The sequence below is a fragment of the Manis javanica genome, chromosome 4, assembly GCF_040802235.1.
Source record: "Manis javanica isolate MJ-LG chromosome 4, MJ_LKY, whole genome shotgun sequence".
NCBI classification, from domain to species: Eukaryota; Metazoa; Chordata; class Mammalia; order Pholidota; family Manidae; genus Manis; species Manis javanica.
Genome location: NC_133159.1, coordinates 147578293 through 147604411, shown reverse-complemented (window position 1 = coordinate 147604411; position 26119 = coordinate 147578293). Strand labels below are relative to the sequence as shown.

General features: G+C 43.1%; 1 protein-coding gene and 1 long non-coding RNA gene across 3 annotated transcripts in view; one reads left to right on the top strand and one right to left on the bottom strand.

The window, feature by feature from the left end:
* The window catches only part of YPEL2 (yippee like 2), a 111050-nt gene that overhangs the window by 57597 nt on the left and 27334 nt on the right, over positions 1-26119 (top strand). The window contains exons 6-10 of one of the 2 annotated variants that reach the window (XR_012130648.1): positions 1584-1722; positions 11884-13310; positions 15013-15109; positions 17959-18064; positions 21284-21461. The gene's annotated coding sequence lies outside the window, so the exon portion shown is untranslated. Of the gene's footprint in view, positions 1-1583; positions 1723-11883; positions 15110-17958; positions 18065-21283; positions 21462-26119 lie in introns of both variants that reach the window. The other variant, XR_012130647.1, reaches the window with a different exon arrangement.
* LOC108398501 (uncharacterized) overlaps positions 19071-26119 on the bottom strand; it is a 112291-nt gene continuing 105242 nt past the window's right edge. Inside the window, exon 4 of the long non-coding RNA XR_005057470.2 lies at positions 19071-19249. This is a non-coding gene — a long non-coding RNA (uncharacterized lncRNA). The remainder of the gene's footprint in view (positions 19250-26119) is intronic.

Sequence of the window (26119 nt, the reverse complement as noted above, 5' to 3'; positions counted from 1 at the left end):
AATGAACAGCTTTAAAAAAATATCTGTTTAACATGTTAGTATCCCTAAGGGGAGAATGGAGAAGAGGTTAGCACTGAATGTTCCAACGTATGGTAAATAGTTATACTGTGAGTGCTCAGTTCATCATATGCATTTATTTATTCAACAAGCATTTTTTTTTTACATATAATATGTACTTCATTTTAGTCAGGAAACTAACCCCAGAGAGCAGAAAATCAGTAGCGCTAATTGTGCAGAGTAGGAGAACAAAGGCTTATGTGTAGCCTACCTATTGTTGGCCAAATATCCAGCCAAATCAGCCACCACCCTCACAGGCAGCTGTTTCCTGCAGAAGCAATTGCTCATAAATCCTCTAATCAGAACCTAGAGCAGGGCACAGGGCAAGCTCTGGAGTTAGAGCACCTGGTTTCAAATTCTGGTTTCCCTTAGTTAAAAGGTAATGCACAGAAAGGCTCGGCCCATGGCCTGGCACATAGTAGGGAGTCAGTAATAAAATGATTGTTAACATTACAGATTCCTCAAGTCTATTTTGAATTGGAAATGGGATGAAGAGGACTATTTGCTCTTTATGCACTATTTGTTTAATTTTGCAACAGTCCTATGAAACAAATATCCCTGTTTTATAAGGGAATAAACTGAGGCTCAAAGGGCATAAATAACATGCCCACTGAAGATTTGGGATTTTTTTAACTCTTGTTTTGATTCAGAGGCCCATACCCTGTCTGTGGCCCCAGCCTGCCATTCAGGAAACAGGCATAACTATCAAATAGGAAACTTTCTGGCGGATCTGACCTAGCACACACCCAAAATGTCGTGGCAATTTTGTTCTATCATGTTTTACTTTTCTTTTATGGAATGGAAATCCTGGCTTTTCCATTGAGAACCAAGAGTTTAGAACTGAGTAAGGATTGAGTTGTACTCTGCCTTCATTTTATAGGATTTCAGGCCTATTGATTGCTGTGCTATGATTTTATGCTTATGTTGAGGGGGAGGGGCGAGTGTTGCTTTCAGTTGTTCAGACAGATTTAAAAGATAAAAATCCAAAAACTTTAAGTGACTGAAGTATCCAGCGCATGACAACATTGTGGGGCTATTTGGGGATAACTCTACAGGCCAACTTAGAATAAGCTAAGTATTCGAAGTTCATGCTGCATGAAGATACTTCTAATTCCCCAGTGATATGGGATCATTTTAATGACAGAATAGCTAGAGAAGCTGAACTTTTCAAGGCATTAGGAAATTATTTGGAAACAATGATAGAACAATTGAGCTATATTTATTTTGATTTAAAATGATGTTGATATTTTATCCCAAGCTCAGAAATTAGCAGGGTCAAAGCAGAAAGAAGATTAGCTTTGGAGTTGGACAGATGGGGACTTAAAGCCTGACTGCAGGCCTGTATATTAGCCACTGTGAGGAGATCTCTGCAATTCTCAGGGCTACTTCCTATCACTTACAAATCAGGGATAACATCAACCACTCATAAGTTATTGTGTGGATCAAGTAACAGCCATAATGTGCCCAGCACATTGCCTAGATAAAAAACAGGCCTTAGCAAGTGTCACTTGTCTTTTTCTTTGCAGAGTGATTGGAATTCACTGTGATGGGCACTGATAACACATAGGATATTTAGGATCCAACATTCATCCTGTGACCCACATCTGCAAAGGAGACTGACACCCAGTGGGGTGTATGAGTCAGCAACACTTGGTCCTGGGCCTGGTAAGTAGCAGAACTGGAACTGGAACCCAGAGCATCTAGGCAGTCAGGCTAGTTAGTGGTGCCTGCACCACACTACTTGGCTGGTACTTCTAGAGGAGACCGTGTATGTTTATAGAATGGAAAAAGGAGGGGCGTCAGCTAGAAAACATCCTTGCATTTTGGATGCTGTTTAAAATGTTTATAGGAACCGTCTTGGGCGGTCTTCAGTCAAGCCGATGTGCTCGCTCTCCTTGCGCCCTGTTGGATGTGCAGGCTGCACACGGGAGGAGGCAGTGCTCTCAGACTTGCTCGCCTCGGCCTCCCCTGGACTGCTTTCCTCTGATTCTGAGCCGCTTCTCCAGAGCGAGGACACGCAGGCACAGCAACCAAGCAGTTCATCAGGGACGTTTTATTTATAGTTTTAATAATGGAGTCTCTTGGGAAAACTTTGGCTTCCCATTCCCAGAAGCAAAAATTCATCTACAGAATGTTCTTGAAATTTATTAGTTTTTTTTCTTCCTACCACATTCTTTGAGCCACCTCAATAGAGTTTAAATTGTTCCTTCACAAAAGTAGGAGAATTTGAGCTGTCGTTCATTTGGCTGGAATGTTCTGTACCAAGCCAGCACTGTCAAAAATTGAGCATATAGGCTGATGCTGCTAATGACATAATCCTATGTTAAGGTGCCATGTTTATTGCCAAAACTGCCACTAATCTAGCAGGGGCTTGTTTTAGCTTTGTCCTGTGCCCAGTTCCTTATTTCCAGGACATCACCCACCTCAGGAGGCACGCAGGCTTGACATTGTTTCCATGGTGATGAGACCTACCCAAGTTTCATTTCATTTTATATCTCAACAATATTATAAAGAAAAAGTACCAGGGAGAATGCTGTCATCTGAAGGAGGAGGATTGAGGAAAGGAAGAGTCACTGACCTCCTGGGGCCCTAGCTGTAGGAGGGATTTCTGGAAGTTACTGTTTAACAAGAGGAAATGGGTAGTCAGTTATCTTGCTTAGAAAAGGTCAGTTAACACAAAGATAACTGGTTTGGACCTGTTGTGTCCAATGCATCAGATATTTCATCTTGTCTTGGGTAGACCTAGGTTTAGCCTGATTTAGTCTGAGGGAAAGCCACCTTGAAAAAGCAGTGTGATAAGGTAGGCATGAGAATGAGAATTCTCTACATGAGAATGCCTGTAAACATCTTTTCTGCCCATGGGCAGGAGACTAATGGATGCATGAGGATTAAAAAGTAGGCTTCCAGGCTCAGGTTAGCCGTGTGACTGTAGATAGGTTGCTTTTCTTTTGAGGCTCAGCTGACTCACCTGTAAGAGAGGGTTGTTATGAGGCCCAACTGAGATAATGCACATCAAGTGCCCAGATGGAGCCTGGGACCCCAGAACTGAAGACATGTTGATTATTGTTGCTTCTGTAGCAGGGAAGGCAAGGCATGGATGTATGTCATTCAAAGTGGAAAAATGCATGTGAATCACTGGAGATGAGAAGGATTATAGTAGGATTGTTCATAACTATCCTTTTGCTTTGTATGTACTTTCTGAACATATTTTATTTTCTATTTCTTTATATTTGGCAAATATTAAATATCCCCAAAGACAATAATCTGCATTCTTTCAGCAAGTCCTATGAGCCAGGCATTGTGCTAGGGATACATAGACAAGGTCCCTGTCCTCAGGGAGTTTTCTCAATCCCATGGGGGAGCCCTTGCTTAACAAGGTGGAGTGGGTAGTTGCCCAATAAAGAAAAGGTCAGAGTTACCACAGCACTTACTTGTGGTAAATGTATAGTTCTAGAAAAGCTTCCCAGAGACCCCTTGCTGCCCTCTTCCATTGGGTCCCTGGTGCACCTGACTCAGGCCTCTGCTGTGGTCTGAACCAGGTCGTACTGTCTACCTCCTCTAGTACTGTCCCCAGGGTGGGGACCCGACTCTTCACAGCTGGCCAGATGAGCAGCTCAGTGAATGTTTGTGAACAAATCATCATATGGATGTAAGGATAACCCAAGAAAAGACTCATTCCTTTCAACATCAAACCAAAAGGAAATTAGTGATACTTAACGAATGTATGTGGGGGAAAGATCGCTTTAGTGTTCATTTTTAGTCCACTGGCAACAATACGGTGAAGAGAGAGAAGTTTAGAAGACAGGAAAGGAAACTAAAGCTGGCATGTGTTGTATATCTTCTGAAGGTTCTCAAATGGTTTCAATCAATCCAACCTAAATACAAGTGGTGGGGAGTGTGAGGTGACTGTTAGTCACTCACGTAATAGGAAAATGTACCCTTTTTAGATGTACAGTTCTGAGTTTTGACAAATGTATATAGTCTTATAACTTAACCATCACTGCAATCAAGATATAGACTATTTCCATCACCTCAAAAGTTCCTTCCTATGCCTTTCATAATGAACTCCCTCCTCCTTTTCCCAGCTCTGACAACCACTGATTGGTTTCTGTTCCTGTGGTTTTGCATTTTTCAGAACACCATACAATTTGTAGCCTTTTGAGTCTGGCTTCTTTCATTATAGTATAGTGCTTTAGAGATTCATCCATGTTTTGCATGGGTTAGTAGGTGGTTCCTTTTTATTGCTGAATAGTAATCCACTGTGTAGATATACCACAGTATGCTTGCCAGGTGATGGACATTTGTGTTGTTTCCAGTTTCTGGCTATTATGAAAAGCTGCTATACACTTTATGGATGGGTTTTTGTGTATATTGCCTATATATTTTCACTTCTCTTGGGTAAGTTCCTAGAAATGAGATTGTTAGATCATGACAAGTGGATGTTTAAATTTAGAAGAAACTAACAACAGCTTTTCCAAACTGGTTATGCCAGTTTGCATTCCCACCAACAGTGCACGAGAGGTCCACTTGCTCCATATCCTTATCAGCACTTGGAATTGTCTATTTTTCAATTTAGTTGCTCTGATGGATGTGGAATACTCTCTCTCTCTCTCTTTTTTTTCTCATTTTTACACCATATTCCTCCCTTGGGGTAAATGTACAGAAAATCCTATCTGACCAAACAAGGTAAAGAGCCAAGAGAATATTTAAGAGTGACTTTATATAATAAGCAAAAAATATATTTGCTTCATAAGAAAACACAAAGCCAAGAATGAAAAATTGTAGTGAAAGAGGAGGTGTTGGGAAGAGGGACCCAGGTGTGGGGTCTCATAACCTTTCTAATACGAGTCCTTTTTGTCATCCATCTAAGCAGGAAGCATGCCCTTTGGCCAAATTTTCTGATTAATCCATTTGGAAACATCCACTTCCTCTGGGCATGGGTTCTAAAACAGATACCTTTTTGTTAACTCCTGTTTTCTAACCGACTTTCCTTTAAACCAGAAATGCTACCTCTCACAGAAAGATGGTTGGGATGATAGTATTGCTAAAATAGCTCCATGTAAAAAAAGAATTTCACATTTAAAGGAAGACCTCATCCAATACCCAAAATTGTTAGTTCCTTAGAAAGTGATTTGACATGAAGAGTCTTTGAACCCTTCTGAGGAATTACAACCTTTTCCTGGTCATTCCCCATTCACTTCATTGGCATACTCATTTTTCAGGATAATCCTGCAGTTTATAATCATGGCCATTTAGTTCAAGGCTCCAGTGAGACTATTATGACCTCTAAAAGAGGCTGCTTGAATCAGGATCTAGGTTCTAAACTAGAAACTCTATTTCAGGGTTCTGAAATAGAGACTATTCACCCCTGACTTCTGCATGAGAATTGAAAGGAAGGCATTTCTCCCACCTGTGTGTGGGTCACACACTGGGAGACTCTGTTTACCCAGGTTGCTTATAATACACCTCTGTGTAGTGGACAGAAGTAACAAAACACCCATAGCCTCCTCTGAGAGTCTCTACATCCTATATACTTTCCTCCACAGAGAAATTGCCGAACTGCCTATAGCTATCACATCTCTTTTTCCAAAGGCAAGGGAGAGCAAGGGGCCAGAGGGCTGGGGATTTTGAAGAATTCAGGTAGTCTGCTGAAAGGTTGGCAATGCTTACTTTTGACTACTAGGCAATAAATCGTGACTACAAGGAAAAGGCTGCTCCTGGTTTCAGCCACTATCTGGATCCACATTCCCTAAGGTCCTGTATCTAGGGTAACCCAGTACTATGGCAAATGAAAAACCTGCTGAAATTGAGTGTCCATGTTTGAGACCAGTCTCAGGACATTTGGCTTAAAAAGTGATGGTGACACAATGGGGTGAGGTAAAGCTGTCAGGAAAACAGCCCCTACTAATAGCTCATGTGTATTGAGCACTAGCTCTGTGCCAGCCACCAAATGCTCCATGCGTTCCTTTTTCACTAGTCCTCACATTGACCCTATAAGGTGGGTCCTATTATTGACTCAGTTTTACAGTGAAGAAAACTGCGGCCTCATGAGGGTGAAGCTAAGAGCCCACAGCTAGCAGATAGTAGAGCCAAGTTTTACACCCAGGTAATGTGACTCTGGCGTCTTCATTCTTAACCCTATATAGTCTCCTATAACTCCAACTCCATGGCAGCACAAATCCCCAGGTAGATGTCTGACACTGGGAAAATGGAAGGACACAGTGTTGTCTCGATTTTGAAATCTACTTCAAAAATCAATTCATTTCAACAAGTCATACATTTCTTCATTCAACAATGATTTGTGAACATGTACATATGCTGGGGATACAACGGTAACAAGATAACTGTGGTTCCTGCTCTCATGGACCTTACCATTTTAAAGAGAGTTAGTTCGCAAAGAGAAAATCACAATGACAGAAGTGATGTGCTTCATCAGAGGTACGGAAGGGCAGTGCCAAAGAGGAGGAACAGGTGTCTAAATCTGACAGAGTGAGAAAAGATTTCACAGAGGAGGCTTCTTGGGAGCTGTATCAAAGAATAAAGAGGACTCACCAATGGATAGCGTGCATGTGTGTTTGTACATGCACGTGCATTTGGAAAAGCATGTTACACAGAGGAGAAAAGGAAGAAGCATTCTGGGTAGAGAGGACAGCTCAGTTCCCATATTCAAACGAGAGAGCACATGTTTGGTAATGCCTGGGACTCAGGGTTTAAGGTAAGCAGCAGAAGAGGAAGATAAGATGCATCAAAAAGAGTAAAATACCTAGGAATAAACCTAACCAAGGAAGTGAAAGACCTATATCCTGAAAACTACAAGACACTCATGAAAGAAATTAAAGAAGATACTAATAAATGGAAACACATCCCGTGCTCATGGATAGAAAGAATTAATATTGTCAAAATGGCCATCCTGCCTAAAGCAATCTACAGATTCAATGCAATTCCTATCAAAATACCAACAACATTCTTCAACAAACTAGAAAAAATCATTCTAAAATTCATATGGAATGACAAAAGACCCCAAATAGCCAAAGCAATCCTGAGAAGGAAGAATAAAGTGGGGGTGATTATGCTCCCCAACTTCAACCTCTACTACAAAGCCACAGTAATCAAGACAATTTGGTACTGGCACAAGAACAGACTCATAGACCAATGGAACCAACTATAGAGCCCTGATACAAACCCAACCATATATGGTCAATTAATATATGATAAAGGAGCCATGGATATACAATGGGGAAATGACAGCCTCTTCAACAGCTGGTATTGGCAAAACTGGACAGCTACATGCAACAGAATGAAACTGGATTATTGTTTAACCACATACACAAAAGTAAACTTGAAATGGATTAAAGACTTGAATGTAAGTCATGAAACCATAAAACTCTTAGAAGAAAACATATGCAAAAATCTCCTGAATATAAGCATGAGCAACTTCTTCCTCAGCGCATCTCCTCGAGCAAGGGAAACAAAAACAGAAATGAACTCATGGGACTACATCAAACTAAAAAGTTTCTGTATGGCAAAGGACACCATCAACAAACAAAAAGGCATCTTACAGTATGGGAGAATATATTTTTAAATGACATATCCAACAAGGGGTTAACATCCAAAATATACAAAGAACTTACATGCCTCACCATCCAAAAAGCAAATATCCCAATTAACAAATGGGCAAAGGATATGAAGAGACAGTTCTCAAAAAAAGAAATTCAGATGGCCAACAGACACATGAAAAGATGCTCCATATCACTAATCATCAGGGAAATGCAAATTAAAACCACAATGAGATATCACCTCACACCAGTAAGGATGGCCAGCATCGAAAACACTAAGAACAACAAATGCTGGCGAGGATGTGGAGAAAAGGGAACCCTCCTACACTGCTGGTGGGAATGTAAGCTAGTTCAACATTGTGGAAAGCAATATGGAGGTTCCTTAGAAAACTAAAAATAGAAATACCATTTGACTCGGGAATCCCACTCCTTGGAATTTACCCAAAGAATAAACTTCTCAGATTAAAAAAGACATATCCACCCTTATGTTTATCGCATCACTTTTTACAATAGCCAAGATATGGAGGCAACCTAAGTGTCCATCAGTAGATGAATCGATAAAGAAGATATGGTACATATACACAATGGAATACTATTCAGCCATAAGAAAGAAACAAATCCTACCATTTGCAACAACATGGATGGAGCTGGAGGACATTATGCTCAGTGAAATAAGCCAGGTGGAAAAAGACAAGTGCCAAATGATTTCCCTCATTTGTGGAGTATAACAACAAAGCAAAACTGAAGGAACAAAATAGTAGCAGACTCAGAGACTCCAAGAATGAACTAGTGGTTACCAAAGGAGAAGGGTGTGGGAGGGTGGGTGGGGAGGGTGAGAGAAGGGGATTGAGGGGTATTATGTTTAGTACACATGGTGTGGGGGATCACAGGGAGAACAGTGTAGCACAGAGAAGGCAAATAGTGTATCTGTGGCATCTTACTACACTGATGGACAGTGAGTGCATTGGGGTATGGGTGGGGACTTGATAATATGGGTAAATGTAGTAACCACATTGTTTTTTCATGTGAAACCTTCATAAGAGTGTATATCACTAATACCTTAATTAAAGAAAAAAGAAGTGGTATACATACACAATGGAATATTACTCAGCTATAAAAAGGAACAAAATTTTATCATTTGTAACAACATGGATGGCCCTAGAGGGTATTATACTAAATGAAGAAAGTCAGACAAAGACAAAATACCATATGATTTCACTTATATCTAAAACACAAGACAAATGAATAAGCAAAAGGAAACAGAAACCAATACAGAGAACAAATTATTGGTAGCCAGAGGGGAGGTAGGCAGAGAGATGGGTGAAACAGGTGAAGGGGATTAAGAAATACAAACTTCCAGTTATGAAATAAGTAAGTCATAGGGCTGTAAAGTACAACACAGGGAATATAGTGAATAATATAACAACTTTGTATGGTGACAGATGATAACTATACTAATGGTGGTAATCATTTTGTAATGTACATAAATCTTGAATCTCTACTTTGTATACCTGAAACTAATACAATGTTGTATGTCAACTATACTTCAATTAAAAATAAATTTTTTTAAATTTCACCTTGTGAAGAAAGTTAAAAATAAAAAATAAATAAAAAGAAGAGGAAGATAAGACTACACTGGGTGGGTGGGGCCGGGTCTTGAAGGGCCTTGTCAGGAATTTGGGTTTTAACACATGAGCAGCAAAAAGTAAGAGAACTTTGAGCAGACACATGACATGATCAGATGGACATCAAATTCCAACTCGGTCAGTTACAGAAGGAAGGAGTAGAGAAAGGTAGAGAAGCTAGAAGGGGGCAGAGAGATTAAAGTAAGAGGATGTGTTAGCATTTCAGAAGTATGGAGCACAGCATGTACTAATCGTGCATATCCTAAGCATTAAATTATTAGTAGCTGCTTTTATGCTTCTGCAAGCCCGGCATTGCCAGACACTGAGCATACAGCAGTGAACAAGAGAGTTAGAGGCCTGCCCTCATGAAATTTACAGTCTAGAGAAGAAAGATGTGGAATGAGTAATTTCTCCAAAACAGTGGCACCTGCAACTTCACGACACACAAGTACAAGGAAATTCTTTCTGTGTCTATTAAACAGCACTACTATCTTCCCAGTTTATTAGGTTCAAAAGCATAGGACTCAGTTTTGATTCCTCTATCACCCTTCCCCTATATCTACCATAGACAACATTTGCTAGCTCTATCCCCAAAATACAAATCTGAATACAAAATTTCAAATCTGGCCAGTTTTCACCATCTCCAAGGCTACAACCTGGTTCAAGCCACCATCTACCTTGCCTGGACTCCTGCAACAACCTCCCTAACCGGCTCCCTTACTTTCACTCCTGCCCTTTACATGCACATTTCCAAGAAGAGCAGCAGGGATCTTATCAGACCTTGCTGATCCCCCTGCTTAAAATGCAACAATCAGAATGACATACAACCTTCAAGGCACTGCATATTCTGGCACCGGCAACTACATGACACACAAGGACAAGGAAATCCTTTCTGTGTCTTGAATGTACCAAGCTTGTTTCTGCTCAGGGACTTTGTATTGGGGTCTCAGCTGCTCGGGAGGCTCTTGCCCTCACCCTCCCATGTCTGGCTTCTTCCCACCCATCAGCTCTCTGCTCAGGTGTCATCCGAGGGAGGCCTTCTCTGGCTGCTCTACCTCATTATCCCTGTCCCCCATCCTTCTATCCTGTTACCTTGTTTTATTTTCTTCATATTACTTTTTTCTCTTCTTCCTCCTTCCCTCCCTCCCTCCCTCCTTCCCTTCCTTTCTTTCTTTTTTAATCTCTACATATGAGGGGCAGGGCTTTGCTTTTTGGCTTCCATTTCCCGTGTGCCTTGAATGTCACTCAGCACACGGTAAACGCTCCATAAATCTTTATTGAAGTAATGACTGAGTGACTGAGTGAAGGAATTCTGATAAAGTGTGTGTGTGATCACAGAAGCCGTACTGCTGGGGCAATGTGGTGCCAGCTGCTCAACTGTGTATTGGAAAAGAGTCCCATCTGTCTGAGTTTTAAATTCAGTCCTGCCGGATAGCAAAAAGTTGGACTAGAATTTTCTCAGGATTCCTTCCAATCTGAGATTCTGGGATCCGTGCCCTTTACCATGTCCTGAGGTGTCCTCCTTTCACCTGGCTCTTAGCAATACACAGAGTAAAGAGCTACTGCAGCCAAATGGTTGGTGAAATTGAGACATGGCCGTCATTCTTAACAGAGCAATCCATCGTTTTTTTAAAGGAGGCACCACCAAAATTTTATTCAGGCTATTTTGTAGCTGACAAATAAGAATAATTCCCATTTGTAGTACACCTACTACATTCCCTCCATCTTGGATGTCTCTTAGCTAATTTTTCCACCAGCTCTGCAGAGTAGGTATTATCCTTCTCATCTTGCCTATAAGGAACCTGGGGCCCAGAGAAGCCTTCTGACTTGCTCAAGGTCACAAAGCTGGTAAAGCTGGGAGCTGGGATTCAAACCCAATCTGTCTGCGCTGGTTCAACAACAATCTAGAGGTCAACCCCTTAAAGCAGGGGGTAGTGTTGCTATTGACTTAGCTAATGCTAATTTAGGGAAACAATCCTGAGATAAAGCGATAGAAGATTCTGTAATTAGCCTGCTGGGCAGCAGGGATGGTGAGTTTTGTGTACAGCAGATCAGAGCTTCATGGCTTCTGGAGATTCAAGGGCAGGACTGTAGGGGCTTTGGAGAAAAATATTTGCAAAGACATGAAGGGTTTCTCTGGACTGTGCCAGGGGCAGCGATATCCTCACAGTGAAGGGAACTGCTGGGGAGCACCAACGAGGAAGAGCATGTAGGGAAACAAGGGACCAGAAAGGGCCTGGACAGAGGACAGATGGGTGTGGGGCTGGGCGTGGAGAGAAAGGGAAGAGCAGTAAATGCGTCCACAACAGGGGACTTGGAAGAAGGGTTTTGTAGCCCTGGCCCTTCTCCCAGAACGTTCTTCACGGTATCCCTGGCTGAGGTGCCCTATCATTCTACTGAGAATCTTTCATTGAGAAGAGAACTTAGCTGAGCAGGAGGGGTGACTTTCATGGGTAACTGCCGCTGAAATCTCACCAAATCCTTAAGGGTCACCTCCTCAGAGAAGCCTTCTCCGATCTCTCAACTGACCATCCCCACCATCATTATTCTCTGTTACTGTAGCTGAGTACTTTTCTCAGTAACATTGCTCAATGTGTAATTACATATTTATTAATTTTCATATTCATTATCTGACTTCCCCCTAGGGCAGAGACCATCTTTGTTTTACTACCAGATGTGTATTCAGAACCTAGAACAGTGCTGGTGCGAGGCGGATGACACAGCCATTCGTCGAGTGACTGAAAGAGTGCGTGGTGTCCAGGTGGCTGATTATTGGGTGGTCTTTGTGGCATGTAAATAAATTAGAGTGTGCTCATCCTCCTCAACATTTGCATTAAGATAAAATCAGATTGGAGTCAATGACAAGGATAGGTTCAAAGGGGAAATAATGACCACTCCCCAAGAGGTGTCAGGGGAAGTCCTGTTCCTTTACCCAGTGAGGTGAAGGGAATTCAGGGCTGTTTTTATGAAAATGAACCTAGACTTATCCCCAACTCTCTCTTCCCCGACACCAGGCCCCAGTCAGCACCTGGCTGGGGACAGAACACGGTGGGGCGGTCATCCTGGGGCTTGCCCCACTTTGTGCTGCCAGGAAACTCCAGCTGGCTCCCATCAGCTATACGCTGGTGGCTGGCAAGATAGAAGGAAGCAAGCTGTAGATAGTCCGCCAGTTACCAGGCTTGAAGTAGAGGCTAAGGGAAACCAGCTGGTACTGGGTTAGAGACAATTGTTTGCCATCTTATAAGCAAGTGTTGGGGGTGGGGTGGGCAGATTATTTCTTAACAGATTGAAAAACAGGGCATGCATGGTATTTCGGTCCTCCTTTGGCCTTGCTGATGGTTCTTGAGGACTGGTTGACCTGGTTCTTTTAAGGGGACTTTGAAATGTAGATAAGGACACAGTAGTGGAACAGATGGATGCCCTTCCTACCCGTTGCCTACCCATTATTCTTGATGCCATCTTTTGTTTATGAACTGTGAGGCCTATAACAAATGTCTTTAGGGAAAATAAATGGAGCCAGGAGACTCCTCACTAAGGCCTTAGCAAGACACACCACAGTCCAGACGGGGCTTCTGCTTGGGATTTCTAAATGGTATGAATCTGAGAAGGAAAACAAAGTTATCGCTGTTCCCATGAGCCTTCATATCAGAGATGTTTATGTCCTGGGTCTGCACACAGAGAGATGTGGTCATTTTTTCCCACCAACATGAGGGCGTCAGGTGGCCTTGGTTTGCTCTCACATTTCCTCCCTTTTATTTTTCTAGAAAGAAAATGATGACAATTAATCACCTCCCAATTTCTGGGCACTGTACTAGGCATATTTTCCAAAGTTGTCTCCCTTCATTTGCATTAAAACATTTCAGGAGAGATGATTATTCCTTTTATATACATGAGAAGATGGAGATTTGGAAAAGTAGAATAAATTTACTGAGCCCTCTCAGCTAAGAGACTGAGTCAGAATTTGAGCCCAAGGTGTCTGGCTCCTAACCTTGTGTGTTCTTCCTATCCAGGGTCCACGGAGAACAAGAATGCTGGAACAAATTACAGGGTGACTCGACTGTATTGCTTAACAGTATGAATCTAACTCTTAAGATTGTTTGGTGTGTCTGCTTTTCTGGGGAGAGACAGGAGGGGAAGGAGGGCAGTGTGAAAAGATTTTTTTGGCTGGGATTCAATCTTCTCTGTCCCATTGGGACAGTCCAAGCCTGTCTAAATGGGCCACCTTGTTACTGCAGCATTGGAGAAAAGGTGATTTCAGTAGATACTAATCCCAGCTTGGACCAGAACTTCCATCCAGGGTAGCTGACAACTCTTACTGGATAAGAGCCACACTTTTCCAGCCCTGTCCAGGAATACTGGAAATAAAAGCTCCAATAAAATGAAAGTTAGCCTGCATTGTTTGTCTCCCGCCCTAAACCAAGGGCAGTCAGTAAGACAGAAACCCCAGAGCAGTAACTTGTCTTAGTCACCCCAACCTCTCCCCAGCTGTTCCTTCTGTAGAAAACGAGCCTGAGACTCTGCCTGCTGGGATGGAGCATGAGCTTCACCGGCCTTCATCAACCCAGCTCCAGGAAGCTTGCTGCTTCCTTATTTGAGATGTTTTATTAAACTGTAATCACACTGTGAGTGGAGCCAGCCAAAGCAGTGGCTATTAATAGGGAGGTGAAGAAAGCTGACTCAGGAGGAAGCTGACTTAGGCTGGAGGGGAGAGCCTGGCCGCCTTGGCTTGCGATCCTCGGCAAGAGGTCAGCGAGAGAGACCCGAGCTCATTTCATTCCTGGGCTGGAGTCAGCACTATCTGGATTTCCCAACTTTGGAAATAGAAACCTGAAGCAGTCCCAGTCAAAGGAATACACAACTCTCTTTCCCAGGTCCTCGGGAGACTCAGAGCCCTAAGTACAAATAGCTCAAGTAGCTATGACCCAGCAGAGCAGCGACTCCCCCCTTCACAATGTCATCAGTTAACAGGACTTGGAAAGGAGCACTGGGTCTACATTTCTGTGGCCTCCCTGAACTAAGAAGCCAGTGCTGAGCCAGCCCTTAGCTGGCCAGAGCTCCCCTTGGCAGAGATGTCACAGTAGGGAGATTCTATTTCTGGCTCCTTGATAAGACTTGGGGACGTGGGTGTTACAGAAAGGTGGAAACAGAGAGGCGAAGGTCCACAGCAAACGCAGGGCATAGTGCACAAGGGCCTGATATGTGGGAGAGAGTTTTTAGTAATTTCTATAAACACATTGCATTTCTAGGGAGTTAAGTCTCCATCCATTTGGTAGATTCACCATCATCTGGCAGTGAGAAATAGGATAGATTCCCAAATCTGGCCAATGTTATGCCATAGGAAAAATAGAACTGCCCCTGGAAGCTGGGTTCCTAGTCTCCCTGCACACCAGGCACTGAGCACATGTTCTACATTTGCTGCTGCATCTAGTCCTCAACAATCCCCACAGGTGGGTTTCATTGCCTGTCTTCTCCGGGAGAAAACGTGAGATTCGAAAGGTAAAGTGACTAGGTCACACAGCTAGCAGGGGACAAAGCCAGGACTAAAACCCTGGTCTGTCTGAGGCCGGAGGAACAGCTGGGCCATAGTGAGCTGCCTCTGTGCCTGGGCCTCATCCCCATCTTCTCAGTTTCCCCTGTGGAGACCAGTGGTGCCTCTCTCCATTGTGGCTCCAGTACCCACACTGAGGTCGGGGTGAGGAAGGTCAGTGTGTGGTCCACTGGGAGGTGCGGAGATGCTGGAGTGGTATGCTGCCATCCTGTCACCTCTCTTTCAGGTAGTTAGGCATGCTGAGGTATGTCTCCTCCAAGTGGAAGACTCATTTTGCTTCCTGGATCTCTGAAGACAGATGTTCGGATGAAGATAGGATACAGGTTTTTTTCCCCCTTCCTTCCTTCCTTCCTAAAAATATTTATTAAGCACCTATTGGGCTCAGTTCTGGGTGGCCTGGGCACTTTCAAACGATAGAAGAATTTAATGACTCTGTTGAACTGATATTTTTCTCCACAGTTTTTCATATATCCTAGCAACTATCCCATGTGCACGTCTCCATAGGGTTACACAGGTGTCATAATCTACCTACTTACATGTATCTATAAAATACCCTTTTGCTGAAAAGAAAGAAGGATTTTCCTTCCACTGATTGTCATATGGGTCACTTCCTGAAACTGAAAGAGATCCTGGGACCTCAGACACCAGGTCCTAAGCTCTAGCAAGTACATGAGGGAAGAGTTTCAGCCCCCAGCTGTCAGGGGACCCCAAATACGGAGGCGGTACCACGCCAGGCTTATGGGGATTTGTTCATCATCATTGAGCCATATTATAGCCCATTTTGAGAGGGCTGGAGAATATTCTCCAAGCCCTTAGCTAGTAGATAATCTGAGCTATTGTTTTTGAGTCTTAATGTATTTTTTTGGTCAATTCTTTATTCTTCCTTTTTTGAAAGGCAAACAAATAGCCTAACAGGACGGGGGCAGCATCCAGGTTCCGACAGCTGCCTCCTCTTGCTGTAGGCAAAGTGAATTAATCCCCACTGTCCGTTGACCTAGGTCATCTGCAGGTCTGTGCTGCGGCCTGGCCTGGTGTCAGGGGAAGGCATTGCTCACCTGGCTCTTGGTGTGCTTCCCTGAGTGCGGGGAGGGGCACGGGGGTATGTTTCACCTTCGTGTGGGATTGGTTCTCTTTTCCTCCAGGGAGGTGATCATTTTCAAATCTGTGGGTGGGGAGGAAAATCTTCTCTTCCAAAAATAATCTTTTCTGCAGTGGGGTTTGAAGCTGGACCAAACTGCTAATGCTATTTTTATCCAGCTTGCAGTTCAGGGTGTAAATAGCAACTCTGGCTGTTTTCTCCGACAGCTGACAACAGAGTCAGCCTCTCGAGGCAGAGGCATCCTGGCATTTTGCACAGAGAAAACAGAACAAAGGTCACCCTCGGCTCAGGGGATGATGCCTTGGCCACCAGGTCGGTACACAAGCAGGGGTGGCATCTCCATGGTTCTGTTATCTTGGTCTCTGCTATAAACACCAGGCCCCATGCTAGCTGCTTGGCGGAGGCTGAGTTAAAAAAGCTCGATGTGGAATCATGAGGTAAGAGCAGGCCCATAAATCTGTGCAGGAGCAGGCTGGGGGCTCCAGGAGCTTGAGCAGCTCCAGGCTCCCGCTGGCCGCCCTTCTCGCCTGCCCTCTTGCACTAGCAAGCGCTCCCTCCAAGGTCGCCCTTGGAAGGTCTCTTGCCCCAATCCCACCAGATTGGGAGCTAAAAATCCACTCAAGGCTGCCCAGATGACAGAGCATCTCTCAAAATTTATGCCTCCTGGTTCTCAAGTGATTGGAGGACCTACAGTCTTCAGTTTGGGGGAGGATCATTTAGAGGTCATGGGGAAAGGACTGGGTCTCTCCATCCTGAACCAGAGCCAAAGCTGTAATAGACTAACCAAAGCTTTGGGTTGTGTCTCCAACTGGCTTGGGGTAAAGTAAGGTGGAAATTTCAGCTTCACAGAGGGTCCCTGATGAACACGGATAAACCAGCAGAGACTGAGACGTGCCCATCACAGCTGGCAATTCCCTATTGCTTCTTTCTGGGGAACAACAGACTTCAGTGGTTTTTCCCTGAGGCCAAGTTTCCTATCCAAATCCCTCCATGGGGTCTTTGGTCTGAAATTAGAAAGGCATTATGAGTCAGCAGGAAAATCGCTCTTCATTATGGATCACACAGCAATTCCTCCTGGAGTCTCCCCTTCCCTTTCTCTTGGTACTCAACAGTCAATCATCAGTCATTCCGAGAATTCCTCAAAATATCTACCACACACTCAGGAAGGGGCATTTAGGCAATTGGTTCAGGCTTCAGACTCATCTAGCAGATGATGTGTGGAGTAAGAAAAGGTTTGGAGGACAGGCAAACAGCTGCGTAATCCCCAGATCTGCTTTTTTGGCAGTGTTCTTTTCTGTGCAGTTCCTTGAAATTGATTCTGGGCAGCTGTTACTGCAAACCTCACTGCCAATTATCAATAGCTGAAGTGGCATTGGAGAGCTTCTGATGCTAAAATTAGGGGCATGTAATAAATGAGAAAAAAGCTTTGCATTTTAGAAGAAAGAATGGGGACATATTGTCTCAATCCGCTATGCCATGGGTTTCCATTGTAAGCTTGGGTTCTGTCCCAGGCCAGGCCAGGCAGACCTAAGGGGCCTCCAGCAAAAACACCCGGGAGCTGCACAGGATGAGAGCAAAGCTTTGTCTTAACAGACAGACCTGAGGAGATTCATGCTGGGTTTAGGGCATCCTGATTCTCACTGTGCTCGGTCACTTTCAAGAGCCAATACCACAGTTTTCAATAAGTCCTGTTGTATTTTAAACATACTGTTGGCTAATTCAGTTGGTCTGGTAATTTGTTTTTCATCAAACTTCAAATTTATAAAACAATGGCTTTTTGGGAAAGACTCTTGAAGGTTCTATGGTAAATGTTTACCTTAAAAAAAAATAAATAACTGAAGCAGGAAAAAGTGTCCTGGTAAGTAAAACCAAAAGGGCACGTGCAGACAGTCCCACTGCTAGACCGACCATTCGTTACTGAAAAGTGCTCGAGCCCCAGCCTTGACATTGGGCAAACTGGGAATGTGGCAACAGACTTTCTTTCTAGTATTTGCCTCCATTTCCTGGAATCCAATTTGAAGTGCGTTTTCCCCTGCATCACCAAGGAGTTAAACTTTGGCTTTGCTTTCCTAGTGACTAATAAGCACCGTGTGGCTCTGAGATCATCGAGAAAGACACTGACAATCGGCAGCGTGGGAAGTGAGACTTCAGTGCTCTTGAAAGGCCTCTGATGGGCGTGGTGAGTGAGCACAAGATTATTGCCCTTAGTGCCCCAGATTGTGTGATTTTTACCATCATTTCTTTGAATTTTTCACGATTTTAAATGAAGATCTCTAACTCCTTTGGGACCTTGATATTACTGCAGTGTGAGTTATTCCATTAAGAATATTTCAGACAGCGAACAGATGCTACCACTTTGAAAAACAACCCATTTTCATTAAAAACAAGGCAGAATCAAGCGATATGACCAAATCTCACTTGAAATATGTTAGGGAGACTTTTGACTTCCCTCTCGTGCAGTGCTCTTCCCTGTGAAAGGAGCCAGGTCAGTGTAACCCTCCAGGCTTCTCTCCACCCCCATTCTTCCCTAGGAAGTGGTTTAATCTGATGGGAGAGTTTGGAAGGAGGAACTGCCTGGTACCACCTTCTCCTCCTGTCTTCCTGAGTCCACAGGGCTTGCGCAGGGCGGTGCAGGTGGGCCTGTTCTGGCCCAGCCACCTATGGCTGAGAGGCATCTGTCTGTCTGATCACCTTACAGCAGCAGGTTGGGTATTGGGAAGCTCTTTTGTCTGATGATATAAGCCACGTTCTCTAATATCAACGTTATTAGTAATAAAGGTTATTTTTGGTCATTATCTAGCTTACTGCTATCTTCTAATTTAGTTCCAAACTCACAGAGAAGGGGGAGGCCGCTATTTTGGGGCTTCCTCAAAGACCCCAACCTATTTACTAGGAGACTTCCTGGTGGTTAGAAAAAGGCTTGTATTGGGGTAGATCCTGGCTTCTAGATCCACTTCACTACTTTCTTATAGAACACCAGATTCCTTAGTAGGCAGATGAGTAGAGGGGGGTTTATAGAAGATGTTCCTTCCAGCTGAAATGTATCCATCCCAAACTTACGTATTGAATGTCTATTATGTGCCAGGGGGACAGTAGTGATCATCAGACACAGCTTTTGCTGTCACATAGTTTATGACCTAACTAAGGTTATCAGTTAGAAAGTTTAATGTTCCAGCTGACATAAAACAACCTCAACAGGCTTAAGCAATGAAGAGAGCATACCTGCTTATGATCCAGGCACAATTTGATCCAGGACTCAAACAACAGGGATCCATTTCTTGGCTCTGCTTCCCCTGGGTAGATTCATTCTTCTGTCACCATATGAGTCAACCCCTCCTCTCTCCTGGCAGCTTCAAACTTTCCACTACAGCAGCAGGAATAAGACACGTACTGCACCAGCTGAGAAGAGTCCAAGTCCCAATATTCCCTGCAAACTCCCAACGTCCACTCTGATTAGACCCGTTTAGGTCACAGGCCATCCCAAAAGTAATGATGGTGCTCAGTGTGAGAGGATCTGCTGATGGGCTTAAACTGAGGGGAGCCCACCCCTGGAAAGTTGGGCCCCTTCCACAAGACTCAGAAATTTGGGGACCTATTAGGAAGAGAGAAGGGACAGCAGCCAAAAACTGTCCATGATGGAGGAAAAGGCAATAAATAAAAAGATAATTCTGCTCTGAGGGAACAGTCCAGCCTTCAGAAAACGCAGACATCCTGTTATGACCTGGTGAGTCAAACACATGCCTGAGATTCCAGAAATTTGGGTTCCATATTCTGTGCAGGGCGCCTATATACAACAGGCCCTTAGGAAGTTTCTGGAAGTTAATAGACTTTGCTGCATGACTGGGCCCCTGGGAAACTACCCTTGGGTTGGATCCTCCTGCTTTGTGATCCCTTTCTCTCTGTGGCAAGGAGGATACATGCGGCTGAGAGGGACACCAAAAGGGTAGCTGAGGTGACAGCCACAGAGCACCTGTCACTAACTAAACTCAAGCTACACTGGCCGGCGTTGGTTATTCTTTCAGACTTAAGGACGTTCAGCCTGTGGTTTAGGGACTGAACAGTAACCACCTTGGAGCAGATCAGCACTACAGGAGCTATGGGCCATGAAGATACACAAGCCTTCAGTGTTCTAAGTTTAAAATAATTGTGTGAAACAAGATATAACCCAAAGGAGTTGAAAATGGTCAGAAATGAAGTGAGACATGCAGGGTGGAGAGAGAGTGCTTCAGTTAAGTACCACAGCTAGTCCTCAAGAGGGTATGAGTGCTTGCCAAGCAATTCAAAAGTACCAGTGGGGCCTGAGCAATCCTTTAATTCTGCATTCAACAAGCGTTACTTCTATACAGGAAGCTATAGTGGAGACATCATCAGTGACAAGGCTGCCACTTAAATCCTTTTTAGAATAAAGAACGATCTCCATTTTCTTATAATAGGTAATTATTATAAGAAACTAGATTATTATATGCAAAGCTAAAATGAACTAAAGATTTACTATTATACCAGAAATAGAAGGTAAAACTAGTTTCATTTTGGGGTGGAAGTTGGAGGAGTGGGCCATGCCTGGATCTGAATGAATCTTCCATTAAGGCATAAACAGATATATAGGGGGGTTAAGTTGAAAGACTGCAATCAATTACACAGCCCTTTTTTTTTGGTCTCTCAAATAAATGTGACTCAGTCCTCCGAACACCTTACAGTAGCAGTTTATTTGCGCCCACCTTACTGCTCTTGTTATTCTGACTCCTATCACAGCCAATTATTTATTCACTCAATTATTTGGTCAGTCACTCAATGAACATTTCTGGTAAGTTTGGGGATATGCTCCAAGTGCTCTGTCACAGGCCGATACCAACCAGAGTGAGATATGGCCCCTACATTGTAGGAGTTCAGTCCAGTGAGGGAGGAGGCACATAAAAAGATAGTTATAATACAGCATGAGAGGTACTATAATTGACACATGTGCTCAGTGCTTGAAGGTGCGGCTGTCCCAAAGGATGTGACTCTTGAAGGATTTGAGTGGCTCTTGAAGATAACAGGAGTTTACTAGGCTGAAATTTCCAAGTATCTAGAAAATCCCTGAAGGAGGAGCCAGCATGTGTGGAAGGAGTAAGGAGTTTGGTATGGGGGGATCTTAAGGTATGCGGGAGAGTGTCAGAAGAGGAGGCTGAAAAGATAAGTGGGGTAAAAGGTAAGTCACACAGAGCCTTGTCGATCTTGCTATGGACTTTGGACTTTATTTTATAAATAAAATGGATTTGCTGAAGGACTTTAAGGAAAGGAGGGACAGTATTAGGTTTGGGCTTTAGGAAGACATTCTGGCAGCAGTTTGAAGGGTCAGCATGGCAGGGTGGGGATTGGAGGCAAAGAAATCAACAGGACGGTTATTTCAATAATCTAGGTGAGAAGTGACAAGGTCTTGGTGGTTGAAAATGAGGGAACAGAGTGGATTCAAGGAAGAATTGAGAGACTGAATCAACAAGATGATGACTGCTTGATGGGAGATGATGAGGGAAAGGAAGAATGACTTAGAAGTCACCAGCCTGCACAGCTAAGGAATGAAGGATCCATTAACCATGGTAGGTAACAGAAGAACAGGTTTGGGAGGAAAGAAAATGACATACTAGGGAGGGATAAGGGGGGAAAAGGGGCTTTACGATTAGCACACATAATGTGGTGGGGGTACAGGGAAGGCAGTACAACACAGACAAGACAAGTAGTGATTCTACAACATCTTATTATGCTGATGGACAGTGACTGTAATGGGGTATGTGGGGGGACTTGATAATGGGGGGAGTCTAGTAACCATAATGTCATTCATCTAATTGTACATTAATGATACCAAAAGAAAAAAGAAAAAGAAAAAATAAAATGACATACTGCACTTTAGATACCCACATGACATTCAGGTGGAAAAGCCCCACTGGCTATTAGAAACGTCTGTCTGGAGTTGATGAGAGAGAGATAGGGACTAAAGATTGACCAGGGGATAGGTAGGTGCTGATGCCATGGAATTAAATGGCACAAACCAGGCCACTAAAGGGTAAAGCTTTTGATGATGTGAATTTGATAATCCCCACAGCCCCTGGTACAATACTTTGGATAAAGCAGCCAGTACCTAAGTAAAAATCTATAGAAACACATATAGATGTACCAATTTGGAGCTTGCTAGTCATCTCAAATTTGGAGCCCCTGCAATTTTAAATACTTACCATAGGGTCAAATTGTCAATAAGAAGAGTACAACTAGCATACTAGTATTCAAAGAGATTCTAGCCTTCCACTAAATTCCATTAAAAAACTACTGCTATCACTTTGTATATTTCTTTGGTCTTCCAGAGAAGATACTATAAAATGAATAAGCTGGGGAAATACAATTTATCAGAATAGGGGAGGTCAGTAGCAGTTGCTGGAACATAGAAATCAGTGTCAATATGTTTGGCCTTTAGTAAAGTCATTCTGAGAGCAACTTCATGGTGTTTTAGGAACTAAGTAGTCTTCTTCAAATGTCATACACTGTTACAGTTCTTTTGCATTTACCCGTTCTTCCAACAAACACTGTTTGAGCACGTCATATATTCTAGACATTGTGTGAGGGACAAAACACATCTTCCCATCCCTCCAAGAGCACACATTCCAGTTGGGAACATAGACAAGGAATACAATTAAAATATACTGTGAAGTGCTATGATACAGGTAAGCACTGTGTGCAATTGGAGACAGAGAAGGTCAGCCCAACAGAGAGGAGAAAATGAGGACAGCAACATAGCTGGAGACGTTTTTTCAGAAGATACCATGAGCCAGGTGACACAGTGAGGGGATGAGATTCCAGATCAAAGGGAAATTAACTGTAAATTCAGGGGAGAATAAGTTCACTGTTGCTCAGCAAGAGATGAGCTGGGAGAGGTAGACAGGGGCCTTATTAGGCCCTTGTAAGCCTTCTATGGTGTCTGAACTTTTAGCCTGAACACCACAGAGAGCCACTGGAGGATTCTTATAGAGGACTTCATGGGGAAGTCTTTGGCTTTTGATTTTTTTTTCTTTGTTCCCATTCTCCCTTCTGTTTCTTTCTGTCTCTCTGTTTCGACTGCTCATCTTCTCTTCTTCCTTCCTGTAAGCTTTGGAAATTGCAGCTGATCTAGCCTATACCTCAAGGGCAAGGGATTTATTTATGCTTTGTCCATATTTGGGTTGGAGATAAAGGAGTTGCAGATTCCTGAGACCTGACTTTTGATGGCAGAAAGAAGCAAATAAGATCATCCCAGAAATAATTCATATCACCCAGAGACTCTCCTTCTACTCAAATCTGCACATGCTTGTGTTCACATTTAAACCAGGGGGGCTGTTACGTCCAAGGTGTGGACAGGTATCTTAACTGCAGAGAGGTCTACACTCTTGCAGTTAAGTCTCAACTTAACTGGAGTCTACACTCAAATGGGGTCTCTGGACCTGCAGAATCAGCATCGCCTGGAAGCTGGTTAGACAAACAGAATCTCAAGTTCCTCCCCAAACTTACTGAATCAGAATCTGAATTTTTAACAAGATGCCTGGGTAATTCCAATGCACATTCAAGTTTGAGAAGCCCTGGTCTATAAGATAGAAAAACTGCTTAGCTGGTAAACCATATGTCACCATGTTGTGATTCATGCTGTTATGCATGGTTCATTGATATGTGATCAGTTTTGTCAACCTCTATGATTTAGAATTTATGTCTAAAAGTAAACTCCATCAGGGATTGAACTATTTTTACTATACTGAACATTTCCAAGAAATCTTGGAGCCAGTGATGTTGAGATCCCTTTAAATAAAGGGCTTGCTCTCTGACTGATGGATGAAAGATACATTTTTTTCCTATTGTGGCAAAATATAAAGTTACCATTTTAACCATTTTACAGTATACAGTTCAGTGGCAACAAATACATTCACCATTGTTGAGCAACCATCACCAGCCACCCATCTCCAGAACTTGATTTCATCTTTCTAAACTGGAACTCTGTACCCATTAAACACTAACTTTCATTCTCCCCTCTTCCCCAGAACCTGACAACCACCATTCTACTTTCTGTCTCTATGTACTTGACTACTCCAGGTAGCTCACATAAGTGGAATCATACAATATTTGTCCTTTTGTGAGTAGCTGATTTCATTTAGCATAATGTCTTCAAGGTTCATTTATATTGTAGCTTATATCAGAATGCCCTTCCTTTTTAAGGATGAATAATATTTCATTGTGTGTATATACCATATTTTGTTTACCAGTCATGTCAGTGAACCCTTGGGTTGCTTTTATGTTTTAGCTGTTGTGAATAATGCTGCAATGAACATGGGTGTAGATTCATTCTTATAACCAGCATTCATGCCAGGCAAGTAGCTCCCCTCTTCTAGCTTATCCACATTATTTCCTAGAGATGTTCCACAATAAACATTATAAAATTCATAGGCAATGGATGTTCTCAATGAATTTTCTTTAAAATATCAAGTCTCTAGTTAACTCCTCTTTAAGAGAAGGGAATTTGCTGTTGCTGGGAGTGAAATATCTGTTCCATTTATAGTCTCTGGGAGCAATGGCCTCCTGAATATAAGCAGAGCCAAAGTCAAGACATTAATTTGTGGAGCTCAGGTGTTGATTTGGTGACACCATTCTCTTCCCTTGATGCTATTCCTATCAACCCAAATTAACTCTTTGAATATGAGAAGTTTTTCTGGGTGACCCAGGCAGCTGGTGACAAGCTGCTTGCTGTTAGGCTCTGAAAGAGATGAGCAGTCACTGCTCCTGGGCAATCCAGGCCCTTCTTGCCATAGTGTTGCTGGGCAAAGGAATTTGAGGCCAGGAAGTCAAGGCGCAGATACTTACCTGGGCAAACTGGGAGCTCCATCCTGATTTCAGCAATTCACAACAGGACTCAGGGGAAGGGAAGAGCCCCTGAGCTTACGGTGGAACTATTCTAAAAAATTATGTAAAAGATAGTATCTCCTCAAAATGATCATATTTTTCTTCCTTGCGGAGTCTCCAGGTTCCCTGTGCAGTTTCTGGAAGCTGGAGTCAGGGCCTCCTTATGTGCTCTCCCTCAGGCATCCAGCGGGGGCGCTCTTGCACTCCATTTCACACCCACCATTTCATCAGGGGACAAGACAACTCTGGATTATCAGGGACGTATGTGAAGAGGAGAGAGTTACAATTACACCATCTCATTTGAAAAATAAACACTGAAACTCTGAGCTTCATCTTCTGTGTAATCACTTTTGCTTTGCAAAACAAATCTAGACCTAAAGACGGGAAACATGCAAGTTCCTGATTTTCATGTTCATTCCTGGCCCTAAGGACGATTAACTTTATCTAGAAACTGAAAACATTCAGGCTAGTCATTTATGAGACCTGCTTAAGAGAAGACTTGCACTATGTTAGAAGTCCAGCCGTTTAGGAGAGTGCACATGTAAGGAATTTCCTTTTGCCAGATTATAAAAGAACTGGAGATCACAGCCAATGGCACAAGAAAGGAATGGGTGAGGATCTGCCTGTTTGAATCCAAAGGAAAAAAGTTTGCATACTGGTGAGCACATTCAAAGAATTCCCATGAGAACCATTAACTAAACCAAAATATATAACATGGTTATATGCATAAGTAGCCACAGCAACATATGATGTCCTGGAAGGATCCAGTGAAAGTCTAGGCACATGCATAAGATAAAAAATCTGTAGGCCACTGCCTAGAATGTGTACTTTACCATTTCCCAAGTTTATCCTGATCTGTGCATTTGAAATGCACTTCCCTGTCTTCTCCCTCTCCATTAATATATGCTTATGAAAATCTTACCATTTATGGGAAGACTGCCCAGTATGACCATTCTTAACTATAATCATTTTTTTGCAACCTTTCAAAATGTGTGTTCTTGTATGTCTTGGGAAGCCTACAAGGCATTGATGGCATATTTCTCAATGGTCATTTTCGTGATGTTTTTTGCATGTGTGGTTTATGCTTCTAACCAGTCTATAAGCTCCTTGAGGTAGAGACTACTTTGAGGAAGAGGGTATTGTTTGTTTATTGCTGGCTTTTTTTTGGTCTTTTCTCTAGGGTATCCTAAGGCAGTGCTCCTCAAACTTTAACGTGCATGAGAATCAACAGGGGGTCTTGTTAAATGGAGATGCTGGTTTAGCAGGAATGGGTTGGGCCCAAGATTCTGCATTTCTAACCAGCTCCCAGGTATTGGTGCTGGTTGGAAGACCACAGTTCGGTAGC